Source organism: Rattus norvegicus, chromosome 8 (assembly GCF_021556685.1).
Source record: "Rattus norvegicus strain SHRSP/BbbUtx chromosome 8, alternate assembly SHRSP_T2T, whole genome shotgun sequence".
NCBI classification, from domain to species: Eukaryota; Metazoa; Chordata; class Mammalia; order Rodentia; family Muridae; genus Rattus; species Rattus norvegicus.
In genome coordinates this window covers 117,665,534-117,679,227 of record NC_141541.1, presented here as the reverse complement: position 1 = coordinate 117,679,227, position 13,694 = coordinate 117,665,534, and the positions used below count along the sequence as shown (strand labels likewise).

The 13,694-nt window shown below is 44.4% G+C and overlaps 1 protein-coding gene across 50 annotated transcripts in view; it reads right to left on the bottom strand.

The window, feature by feature from the left end:
* Positions 1–11,082, bottom strand: part of Map4 (microtubule-associated protein 4) — a 138,488-nt gene extending 127,406 nt beyond the window's left edge. For 47 of the 50 annotated variants that reach the window (XM_087563158.1, XM_087563160.1, XM_087563159.1 and 44 more), the window contains exon 1: positions 10,964–11,078. The gene's annotated coding sequence lies outside the window, so the exon portion shown is untranslated. 50 annotated transcript variants of the gene reach the window in all.
* Positions 11,083–13,694: the final 2,612 nt, after the last annotated feature.

The window sequence follows — 13,694 nt, the reverse complement described above, 5'->3', positions numbered from 1 at the left end:
GGCAAAGGGGGAGGGGTGAATTTTTTAATAATATAGAATTGGCAAGATGCTTCAGCTGGGTAAAGACTCCCACCAAGACTGTAGACCCCTGAGATCCACGTGGTGAAGAAAGAACTACACCCTGCAAGTGCTCTGCAGACTCTAGACACACACCATGATAAGCAGCCATAAAGACACAAGTGACACACACCATGATAAGCAGCCATGCACACCATGAAAAGCAGCCATGCAGGCTCAAGTGCATATAAACAGGCACACAAACAAAATGTGGTTTTTAATCTGAATACATTTCTCCAAAGATTATATACAAATGGTTGATAAGCAGTTTACATAAGGAAAATCAAAACCAAAATCCTGAGATACCACTTTATACCTAACTTGGATGGCTGTAATCAGGAAGACAAGGTTCTGTGAGAGACATGGGAGAAATGGCACCTTCATGCTCTGTTATAGGGTGACAAAGGGCACTTGTACAAGGAAAGCATGGCATTTTCTCAAAAGGTTAAACATGGTGACCGAAATGAAAGCCAAGGCTGTTGTTCACACCCGTAACCCCAGTTTCTCATTGAGGCTAAAGTAACAGAATACCAAATTAAAGACTGGGCTTTGTAAGCAAGAACATACTTGGGGGATGAGGGGAAGAACACTTTATACAAAAACATAAGCATATAAAATATCCAATAACATCACCATTCATAATAGCTAAAAAGTAAAAAGTTTTTTAAAAAAAAAAAACTTAAAGTAGAAACAATCTTATGTCTATTTATGAACAAATGGATTAACAGAACAAAAAATAGCCACATAATGTAGTATTATTTGGGCATAAAATGAACACATGCTATACATACAGCATGGATAAGCCAGAAAGCATTGCACTACTTGACACAAAATGCCACTTACTGTATGGATTTATTTATATAATAATACATGCAGAATACCAGCTGGAAGACTAGGGGTGGAGTGAATGGAGGACTGCTTGCTAATGGGTATGGGCTTTTCTCTGTGGGATGATGAAAATGTTCTGGAATTAGATAATAGTGATGGTTACAGAACATTGTGAATATTCCCAAACCCCCAAATTATATGATTTTAAATAATATACTATTTTTATTCTTCTCTCATATATTACATCCCCTCTGAAGTCCCCCCCTCCTCTCCTCTTTCCCCAGATCCACCCCCTCTCAATCTCCCACATGCCCTCTCAGGGACATCAACCAAACACTGCATAACAAGCATAATAAGACCAGATCACATCAAGGCTGAATGAACAAGGCAATCCAGTAGGAGGAGGAAGAGGGTTCCACAAGTAGTAGGCAAAAATGCCAGGAAAGGGTTGGGGATTTGGCTCAGTGGTAGAGCACTTACCTAGGAAGCGCAAGGTCCTGGGTTCGGTCCCCAGCCCCCCCCCCGGGGGGGGGGCCAGGAAAATCCACCCCAATTGTTAGGATACCACTAAAGAACACTAAGCCACTCAGCCATAACATCATGCAGAGACCCAGCTAGGGCAGACTCCTCCAGGCTCCCTCATCTCTGCGAGTCAGCCGATTCTGTGGGTTAAATGGTGAGCTTTATATCTATCTGCACTGCATCTCCATTTTTTAAAAGTCAAATGACAAATCTGTGAAGACACAGTAATGGAACACACACAGGTACCTCTCAATCACCCAGAACCCCAGTTCCAAGGGATCTAACACCTTCTTCAGTACTCCCTGAGCACCAGATTCATACACATGGTGCACATACATACATACATACAGCAAAACCAGTCATGCATGTTGAATCTTTTTAAAAAATGTAACATCAGGGGCTGGAGAGATGGCTCAGCAGTTAAGAGCACTGTCTGCTCTTCCAGAGATCCTGAGTTCAATTCCCAGCAACCGCATGGTGGCTCACAACCATCTGAAATGGGATCTGATGCTCTCTTCTGTGTGTCTGAAGACAGCTACAGTGTACTCATATAAATAAAATAAATCTTTAAAAAAAAAAAATGTAACATCAACATAAAAATGTTTCCTAAAGACCAGCACACTTCAGCAGATAAAGGTGCTTGCCACACAAACCTGACAACTGAATTTAATCCCCAGAACCTGTGACAGAAGGGGAAATCGGTACTTGATGTGCATGCTTTCTCTCCCTTCTCCTCTCCTCTCCTCCCCCACCCTCACTCCACTTCCCTTTCACACACACACACACACACACACACACACACACACACACACACACACACCCCTCATATTAAGTCCTCTTTACCTGGACCTCCTTCCTTAAACTCAAAAATCACTTACCTGCCACCCAAAACAATACTAACTGGCCTGATTAAACATTCTTCCTATAAGAAAATAATTCAGGGGTTGGGGATTTAGCTCAGTGGTAGAGCGCTTGCTTAGCAAGTGCAAGGCCCTGGGTTCGGTCCCCAGCTCCGAAAAAAAGAACCAAAAAAAAAAAAAAAAAATTCAGGGCTCTCCTATATTCTTTCAAGGTGATTAAATTCTATTCCTGAAGGAAAAAAATAGGTTAAACCATGACCTGTTTGACCAAGAATTTCAAATAGTTTAAAAAAGTAGAGTTCAGGAATCACCATGAGAAGACACCTTTTTTCTTTTTTCTTTTTTTTTTTTTTTTTTTTTTTTTTTTTTTTTTTTTTTTTTGGGAGCTGGGGACCGAACCCAGGGCCTTGTGCTTGCTAGGCAAGCGCTCTACCACTGAGCTAAATCCCCAACCCCGAAGACACCTTTTCTTAAGGGTGTCTACCCTCCACCCTTGCCCATATCACTTATAACCAACTTCTTCTAAGCTTTTCTTGCTCTAGAATATACATACTCTCTTTAAAAATGGGGGAAGGGCATTAGTTAGGTAGAAGATTTAACTATTATCCACATCTTGTCACAGTAAAGAATCAAAACAGGTATGGTGGTACATACTTGTAAATCTGCTTGGAGTCTGAGGGAAAAATTAAAAGTTCAAGACTAGTTTAAGCTAAATACCAAAACTCTGTTTCAAAATACTACAAATACACATACACAAAATTCATATCTACCATTAAAAGAACTAGCTATGTGGGGCAGTGACGGCATACACCTTTAATACCAGAACTCAGGAAGCAGAGACCAGTGGATCTCTCAAGAGTTCTAGGCCAGCCTAGTTAGATACACAAAGAAACCCAGCCTTGAAAAACAAAAACAAAAAGAAACAAAAATCTGAAAAATCCCACTGTGGACCAAGTCAGCTAGATAAGTATAGCTCTTATCTCTCATCAAATAAGCTGTCTGTTATCAATGGAGACTATTACAGAGATGCTGGACTGGCCAAATATAGAAAGTAAATAATCGGGGGTTGGGGATTTAGCTCAGTGGTAGAGCACTTGCCTAGCAAGCTCAAGGCCCTGGGTTCTGTCCCCAGCTCTGGAAAAAAAAGAAAAAAAAAAAAAAAAGTAAAAAATCCCAGTTACTACATCTACAGTGCAACCCCTACTCCTGAGGCTCAGGAAAACCAAGGAAGAAGAGGTTAAAGATAAATAAAGCCAGAAGATCAAGATGCCTGCTGCCAAATATCTTCTGGACATGACAGGGAAGCTGTATCAACTAAATGCAACCACATGGTTGCCTAGACAAGGCCTGCATAGTGACAACACATTCCAACCTGGATGAGGAAATGTCACAAGTGCCTACACCTAGATGAAGAGCTATAAGCAATCAATGGTTCCTGAGATCAGTTTTCTGTAGGAAAATAAGCCCTAAACTAAATCACAAGAATCCAACCTTAAACAAATGTTATTTATGAGCAACCTTAAATGGACTTAGCAGGGTGTTCTGTGTGCATGTGTGTGTGCCCCTGAGCACACAATTGGCATGAGAAGAGTTGGGGTGGGAGGAAGAGGGATAGATATTATTCCAATATAAGAACTCATATATGAAATTCTCAAAAAAATTAAAACTAAAAAGTATGATTTAATTCCTTAGGACAACGAACACAAAGTAGTCAAGAATGTAAGAGTATAAAAAGTTAATCAAGGGCTGGAGAGATGGCTCAGAGGTTAAGAGCACTGACTGCTCTTCCAGAGGTCCTGAGTTCAATTCCCAGCAACCACATGGTGGCTCACAACCATCTGTAATGGGATCCGATGCCCTCTTCTGGTGTGTCTGAAGGTACATAAAATAAATTAAAAAAAAAAAGTCAATCAAACAGCTCAGTGTCCAACAGAATGGTTCAGCTGTCTGTCTGGGCTGGTGGTATCGGAAACATCAGAAACTCTGAGCAACAGCAACTCTGAAAAAGGAGGCAAAGGTCAGGACTTATCTGTTTCTTCCTTTTCTTCTGAGACTGAGTCTCACTACATAGCCCTTGCTGGCCTAAGAACTCCAGATATAGAACCTTGAACTCAAGGGATCTGGCTACCTCTGTCCCCCCATTTTGGGATTAAAGGTGTGCCACACCATACCACACATTATTTTCTAGTTTTTCTGAGACTGAGTTGAGTGTTACTCTAGTTGAAGTCAATGTGGGGCTTACCAGCTGGTTCAAGCTGACCTCAACGTTGTACCCACATTCCCACCCTGACCTCTCAAATGCTGGAACAGCAAATGCTCTTATCCACTGAGACATTTCTCTAAACCCTTTTGGGTTTTGTTGTTTTGATAGAGAACAGGTTTCATACATTCCAGGTTGGCCTGTAATGTACCCCAGTGAACATAAGATCCTCTTGCTAGGATCATAGATGTGTCCCATCATGCCAGATTTATTGAGTGCTGCAAATTTATCCCTGTATAGTAGGCAAGGACTCTACTGAGTTACACTCACTCTTTCTCTAAAAATGTAAAGCATCTATATAAATAAAATGTTTCAGTGGAGTAGGAGAAATCAAAATACAAATACAGAAAACCAACAAAAGGACAATTTCTAAACAACAAAACAAAAAAAGAAAAGAGGTAACTACCAGACAAGTGTAAACTAGCATTGAAAAGTAGAAAGAAGGCTGAGAGGTGGGTCCGCATTAAGAAGAGCACTGTTGTTCTTGCAGAAGACCTGGGTTTGATTCTCAGGACCCACAAGGCAGCTCAGGAACTACCTGTAACTCCAGTCCCAGGGGATCCAACATCTTCCAGTAGCCCCACACATGCAGGCAAAAACACTTAAACACATAATAATAAAACTAAAATGAAGAAGAAAAGGAAAAGAAAATAGCAAGAAAAACAGAAATGCAGACTGTGGGTTGATTATATTTCAGTGGTAAAATGCTTGCCCAAAGCCCCAGGTTCAATCCCCAGTACACGAATAAACAAGTAAAAGAACAAACAACTCTGAAAAGTAGGGGGACACAGACTTTTATGTTACCAAATTGGCCTTCAAATCCTGACCTCAAGCAATTCTCCCACCTCAGCCTCCAATGTCTGGAACCACACAATACCGTACAATAATTCAGCATTTCCTTATCAAATAATTAACAAAACATCTGGATCAAACAATATCTAAAAAACTGACAAAATGTAGCATGCACAGGATGATGTTCAACAGAGCAAACAGTTTGAAATTGTATTTGAAGAAAGGTAGAGGTCGGCTGTTTGGTCTGGAAAAGAAAACTTTTGTTTGTATTTTCAAGATAGGGTTTCTCAGTGTAGCCCTGGCTATCCTGGATCTCACTCTTCATTCTGTAGCCCAGGCTTTCCTCAAACTCAGAATCTGACTGCCTCTGCCTCCCAAGCGCCACTACTAAAGGCATGCACCACTATGGCCTGGCTTTAAAAAAAAAAAAAAAAACAAAACTTTTAAGTAGGATAAAATAAGTGGTAGGATAAAATAAGTGTCATTGAGTAAATACTGGAGCTACACAAAATAAAAATAACTGCAGACTGAAAAATAAGTCAGACCCACTAAGTTAAAATTGAAAGAAAGCCAGTTCAGGGACAGGCACAGAAGCACAGTGGTGCACAGCACACCTTTAATGCTAGCACTTGGGAGGAAGAGGCAGGAGGCTAGCCTGGTCTATAGAACAAGTTCCAGGACAGCCAGGGCTACATGGAGAAATAAAAAAAACAAAACAAAAAACAAAAAACCAGAAAGGAAGGGAGGGAGGAAAAGAGGGAGGTAGGGGAAGGGAAGGGAAGGATTATCAGAAAAAAAAAAACTTTTCAAAATGACAGATCTAGGGCTGGTGAAATGCCTTAGCAAGTAAAGGCCCTTGAGGCCTCATGACCTTAGTTCAATCCCAGGGATATATATGCTAGAAAGAAAAGACCAACATCCCTAAGTTATCCTCTGACCTGGACATGAACCTTATGACACTTGAGTGCTTACATACATACACATACACAAAAAAAGAGATCTTAACAATATAAAAGGACTGAATTGGAGCCAGCAGCTGAGAAGTTACTATCTTGAGAAATACCTGCATAAAACTGTTCAACCCAAAAACATCTACAATTGAAAGCAACATCTTATAGAGACAAAGAAACGGAGTGGAGTCACCTGAACCTAGGAATTTCCAGATTAACTAAGGTTGATCAGATGCTACCTATCTCAGGAAAAAGAGGGGAAGGAAGAAGGTTGGAAATGGTTGAGAAGTTAAAAGTGCACAGAGTTCTATCTTTTCTCTCTGGGGTGTGTGTGTGTGTGTGTGTGTGAATATGAGCACAGGGATGCAAAGATTTGAGTATATTAGAGAACTTCAGGTATGCCTTCTATCTTGTTTGAGACAGGGTCCATTGTCTTTGGGTTTCTGTTTTGTTTTGGGGGTGCTGTGTCACAGTAATTTCCAACCCCAATAAGCCCATATTAAATACATAATCAGCCAGCCAGTTGGGGATTTAGCTCAGTGGTAGAGCGCTTGCCTAGCAAGCGCAAGGCCCTAGGTTCGATCCTCAGCTCCGAAAAAAAGAAAGGGGGGGGGGGGGGGGAACAACACACAATCAGCCAGCTTCCAGGGACTAAGCCAAATACTATACATGGACTGACCCTGGGCTCCAACCGCATAGGTAACAATGAATAGCCTAGTAAGAGCACCAGTGGAAGAGGAAGCCCTTGGTCCTGCCAGTGAACGTGATTGTTGAGGGGAAGGGAGGATGGGGAGGGGAACACCCATATAGAAGGTGAGGGGTTAGGGGGATGTTGGCCCAGAAACCGGGAATAACAATCGAAATGTAAATAAGAAACACCCAAGTTGGGGTTGGGGATTTAGCTCAGTGGTAGAGCACTTGCCTAGCAATCGCAAGGCCCTGGGTTCGATCCCCAGCTCGGGGGGGGGGGGGGGGGGGGGGGAGGGCTGGCAGGCTTGGTGGCATATGCCTCTCTATTGTCAGCACCTGGGAAGCAGAGGCAGGTTCATCATGAGGCCAGTTTAAGCTACAGTGAATATTGCCTCAGAAAAAAAGATGGGGAAAGACTACATATCTACCTCTCATTTCTGATTTTCTTGCATTTAATGGAAAACTAAAACTTATACATTACCTGTTCTAAAAAAGAGACTGTGAATACAGCTGAGCAGCAGAAATCTCCCCTACACTGTGCAAAGTTTCAGCCTTGAGCTGAGCTGGTACGGTGTTCCATGAATTCTACATGCATTCAAAGCCAGCCAGTGGTACGTAAGAAGACCCTGTGTCTTGAAAATAATAAGCCACAACTTCTGAAATTGTCAACTGCAAAAGTCTACAGTGAAAACTGAAGCACCAAATTGGAAAGCAAAGTTAAGAACCAGTTCTCTAACTAAAGCTAAGCTGCCCACCGAAACCTAAAACAAGCTATGATACCAAATTGAAAGCTGAGATATAACTGTGATGTTCCCAGGCAAGAAGAGGGCTTGAGTCCAGCCTGGGCATCACAAGACCCCAACCCCATCGGAAAAGAGAAAATCCAGGTGCTTCCTTCGGTTGTCAGCAAACAATGGAAAATGACTTTAATATAAAATGTAACCTTATTTGTATATTTGAGATTTCAGCACAGGCCCACTGTTAAACATATGAATAGATTTTTTTTTTAAACTTGGAAAAGGGAACACACTCCAAGCTGGGTACGGTTTTATATGCCTATAATCCTAGCATTTGAAAAACTGAAGCTCAGTCAGGCAGTGGCGGATCAGGCCTTTTAATCCTAGCACTCAGGAGGCAGAAGCAGGTGGATCTCTGAGTTGTAGGCTAACCTTGTCTAGTTCTAGGACAGCCAGGGCTACACAGACAAACCCTGTCTGGTGGGGGCAAAGGGAGCAGTGTACATGGACACACATTGGTGATGAATGCCTTTAATCTAAAGCAGCAGGTAAGTCTCTGAACTCAATGCCAGTCTGATCTACAGCTGGAATTCTAGAACAACAGCCAGGTTCTGTTACACAGAAACCCTGTCTCAAAAACAAAAACAGAAAAAGGAATAAGGGTGATGAGGATTGCTATGAGCTCAATTGAGGCCTGTCTAGACTACATAGTAAAGTTCCAGGCCAGTTCCAGTTTATTCTGGGTTACAGAATAAACCTCGTCTCAAAAAGTCTACAAAACAGGAACATGGGAAATGGCTCAGAGTTTAAGAGCAATTGTTTGCTCTAACAGAGGGTCCAGGTTGGTTCCCAACACTAACATAGCTCAAAGCCATTCCTGTCTTAAGGGATCCTACCCATGCTTCTCCTTACTTCCATGGGCACTAAACACATGTGCACATAGTCACAGAGGCAAAACACTCAGGCATAAAATAAATAAACCTAAAATAAAATTTTAAAAAATAATACAAGTCTCTAGAGGCGGAGGCGTTTCTGTTCAAGGACAGCTAGAGAAACCCTGTCTCAGACTCAAAAACAAAACAAACAAAACAAAAAAAACAAAAAAACAAAAAAACAAAAAAAAAAAAAAAACCAAGGTCCACAGATAAAAGCACTTGCTGCCAAGCCTCAGTTCAATACCCAAACCCCACATGGTAAATAGAGACTGACTCCCAAAGTTGTCCTCTGACCTCCACACTCACTCTGCACACACACACACACACACACACACACACACACACTCAAAGTAAATGTAAAAAATAAGTAAATAAAACACAGTGAGACACACCCTTGCATTTTCCAACTTTAGTGCACGGGTTAACATTACATATGAAAAGTTCAATTCACTTAAGCTTCAATAGCTTGATTAAAATATCCCTGAGAACTTTCTTGCCCTCATTCCAATACTATACTCAACTGCTTTACTGATTAGGCTACCAAGAACAATGGAGGCGTTTTGGGCCAGTGGATAATTAAGTTCAATTGTGTCCAAGGCATCAATACTTTGACCACGTACTGGACCTTGACTCATAAATCTCTGCTGAGGTTTCTTTCCATCGGTGTACTCGCTTTCGTTTAAAAAGCCCCTGGAAGACCGAAGGTACTAGCCCAAAACAGCAATAATTTTAATGACTTTAAGCTAAGTGTAAAAGAAGATTATGACTGAAGTATAAAAAAAAAAATCACCTTTGAAAGGAAGTGGTATGGGCCATCAGACTCCATCAATTGAAAAGCCATGAACACGCCCAAAGTGGGGAAAAAGTTACAAAGTTGCAAGTACCTGCAGCCTGGTACAGACAGATCGAGTCTCTTGCTTAGCAACTGCAGTGTTGTCTAAAAACACTCAGCCTGTCATAGTTAGGGCATGACAACTGTTCACCCTAAATCCATGTGCTCAGCTTGGATTCAGGACTGATTTATAAAAATAGCTGCTGCTGTTGCTGGTCTTTGAATCTCTGCGCTGATGACTGGGCAGCGTTACCCTATAGGCCTAGAGCAGCTGTATTTCCCTCACCACACCCATCGCTCTGCCTACCCAGCCAAGCTGCCGGCAACGGCCCCCCTCCCGCTGCTTGTCACCCTCCCCCCGCCCCCCCATCTCTGCACCATACTATTCTCCCTCCTCCTGGGCTGAGTGAGCAAATTACAAGCACAAATATCCCCTGATGCAATGCCACAACCATCCCTGGGAAAGAGCAGAGGCAGTTGCCAAAAGCGCAGCAGTAGGAAAATGGGCGGGAGACACTCACAGGGAGCAAGAAACACTGCAGAGGCCCTGGGGAGAAATTCTGTAACTGGACCAGCGGAGAGAAAGGAGAAAGGGGGATTCCAGCAAAAAGCCGGGTAACACTAATCTTTCCCGAGAAGTACAAGCTACAACCCCGCTCCGGGAGGGGCCGAGTTCTGAATTCCTAAAACACAAACCTGTGGGGAAATCAGTCTCTTCCCCTAAAGCACCAAATGCATTTAATCTACACAATCCAAGAGATAAGCAAAACCTCTCAAATACGCCCAGGAGGCAATCTCAAGTAAAGTTGAGTTCCGGCTCTAACAGTCCAAAAGAGCTCGTCCCATGTACTAAATAAACCACAATCTCGGCTCCGAGTAACGTTTCCGACCGCCACAGCTAGCCCTGGTCCCTATGTTTCCGGACTCCGCATTCCTAAAGTCAGAGACACTAGATGCGCCTCAGTCTCCAAACTGTGCGGGGCCCACGCACACAAGGGCTCGAGTTGGGTTCTCCAGACCACCCCTCGGCCCCACCCATAACCCCCAGACAGGACACGCGGAGCTCGCCTCAGTTCCCACACTCACTGACGCTCCTCCTGAAGCTTAAAGAGAAACGACCCCGGCGTCCTTTTGCATCCCGAACCCCACCCAAGGGCCCAGGCTGCAGTCCACCCTCCGTACCCGGACTCAGCACATGCCCAGCCTGAGGCAAGCCCCTCGGCTCCACAACCCCAGAAGCCCTGAAACAATCTCTCGGCCGGCCTCGCCCCTACTGTCGCCTCAGAAGGCCCCTCGGAGACTCCGAAGGTCAAGCCCGTAGGCCCCCCACCAGGCCCCCTCCCGCAGCTACTCCGGCGTCCCGTAGGCGGACAGCCACCGCCCTTCCCCGCCTCAGGCGCGACCTGAGGGGTCCCCGGCGGCCCGTGCGAAAAGCTGGCCAAGAGTCTCGGGGTATAGTGAGGAGCCCGACCTTAGGATCCCAATTTCACCCGCACCTACCCGCCGCCGCCGAGCCCAAGCTGGAGCCGCAGAAAGCCGGGAGAGGGCAGAGAGGAGCCCGGAGCAGCCGGGAGGAGCCGCAGAAGCCACAGAGCTAGCCGGAGGGGCGGGGCACAGGGAGGTGGCCGCTTCCTCGTCGCCCTCTTGAAGGCCCGCACGAAGGCGGAGCGTCCTCGCCGTCAGCGGGTGCCGCCTCAGCCAATGGGCGCCAGGGAAGGGCGGGCCGAGGCGTCACGAACCAATCCACGCCGACCCCTGCTCCTCGACCTCTCCGTGAAAGCGGCACGAGCGGTGGACCGTTGGCGAGGCGCGCGTCGGGGGTCTAGACCACGGCCTCCCGCCCGCGGATGTCTCAGCGAATGGCGAGCCTCAGGCCGCCTCCGCCGTTCTGAGATGGCCGCCGCTTCCTTTTCCAGCAGAGAGGATGGTAGTGTCAGGCGCACGCGGCCTGCGTGCGGGTGGGCCTGAGTGGGCCCCGCCGGCCCTGACTGGTGGGCTCTATGATGTAATCTGGGAGGGGCGCGGGGCGGAGTCTTGGGCTCGCTGCTAACTGCGAGCAACCCTGACACAGCGGAGGGTGCAACTCCGAGCCGCTGCCTGAAACGTGGCTGGACCAAGTTGAGAAGGGATATTGTTGATTGCAAAACTGATTATGTTGTTGGGCGTGTGTTTAATAACTTAAATAATTTCGTGTTTCTTTTAGTTTTTTTCAACGTAGTTACTTGAAAACTTAAAGATCACCTTTGTTCAGTTTGGGGGTTTTGACAAAGTGTCTCACACCATAGCGCAGGCTGGCCTGAAATTCACTTTGTATCACACACCTGCCTCAGAGTGATGCCAGTCCCCCAGCCTCCCGAATGCTGAGATTACAAATTTGAACCTCCATAACCAGCTAAAATAACAACCTCCTACTCTCCTCTCTCCTCCCAACCCCACCCCCATCCCTCAGGGGATCACTACCATTCACATTATACTGCTTGTGTGTAGTGCCGGTCCAGAAGAAATAGTGATATCCAACCCCTTTGAGTGCTTACTCCATGATCCACATATGTAACACTTAATCATCATAAGAGCCCTACATAGTTAATAAATATATCCTCATTCTCTTTGTAATTTTAGTTGTGAACCTCACCTTTAACAGTTTCACTGTCTCTCCAGCCCTCATTCTCATATTAAGACAAGTTTAGTAACACCATAAATTAAACAAGCCAGTATGTGGCTAGTTGGGCTTTAACTTCAGTAGTCAGGTGCTAGGATTGTAAATTCAGGCATATAGGGGTTATCAGGAAGACTTGGTTAGGAAGTACAGCTGTGCTTTTTGTAGCCTTAGGAAAGGTAAGCTTCGGGGTTGGGGATTTAGCTCAGTGGTAGAGTGCTTGCCCAGCGAAGCGCAAGGCCCTGGGTTCGGTCCCCAGCTCCGAAAAAAAGAAAAAAAAAAAAAAAAAAAAAGGAAAGGTAAGCTTCAGTTTCCTCATTTATGAAAACTAGATAATAGTCACTCTCAATAAAGTTACTAATAAGGGGCCAGTGGTAAAATACCATATTCCCTGTAAAGTCTCAGCATGACTAAACAAGTTGTGTAAACTTGTGGAAGACTTCTAAACTTTTCTGTATCAATATTGTGTAACAGTTTCCTCCAAGACTGGAACTTTCCATTAAGCAGGAAGGCAAACAACTCAAAATAGCTTCAGGAAGTCCCTGAAACAGACCAGATTTACTAAGCTCCTTTCTGCCTATAGTCCCTCTCAGAAGAGCAGAGCTAAACTGCAACGAAAACTCTCAAATGTTGCAGACCAGACCAGCTGAAAAGAAGCAGAAACCAGCCAAGCTACCTGGAAGAGCTTTAGACCAGACTTGCTTGGAAAGGATGCTCTCCAACCTATTGAGTGATCTGCAGGTGATGCAGTATGCCCCAAGTTTCCCAGATTTTATGAGTTGTCACCAGTGTTGGGGTGGGCCTTGGTGATGCAGCTGTCTTTGAGTCATTTCTGCTACTGTAAGTAACCCCTCATATGTCTTCATATTTCTGAAGGCAGCCCCCAATAAAACTAATTGGTTCACCAAATTGGGTTTTGATTTGTCATGAGTTTCCTCTCTGGGGTGAGTGGGTCTCCGTAATGTCCCCAGGAAGTTTTGACACACAATACTCCTTGATTTGAACAGTAAGTGTAGATGATAATGCACATGAGATTCATGTTAATAACTGTCCTAAAGTATGTGCATCATTGCTTAGCATTTAGTAGACATAGTTTACTACTGAAGCCATAGTAACTGGAGAGATGGCTCAGTGGTTAAGAGCACTGACTGGTCTTCTAAAGGTCCTGAGTTCAATTCCCAGCAGCTACATGGTGGCTCAAAACCATCTGTAATGGGATCTGATGCCCTCTTCTGGTATGTCTGGAGACAGCTACAATGTACTCATATACATTAAATAATATATACTTTTTAAATCATAGTAACTAACCTAATGTAACAATGCACACCTTTAATCCCAGCACTTGGGAGGCAGAGGCAGACAGATCCCTGGGAACTCAAGTTCAGCCATGTTTACATAACTTGTTCCATTCCAGCCAGATAGATGGTGAGATCATGTCTCAAAAAAGTAAAAAAATTAAATTAAAAAAAAAAACTGAAGAGAGCAAAAGGATGCCCTGGTGTGTGCTGGGGCAATTGGAAATCAAATCTAAGGTCAGCTGGGCTGCCTAAGTTCAAGACCAGCCTGAGCATATAA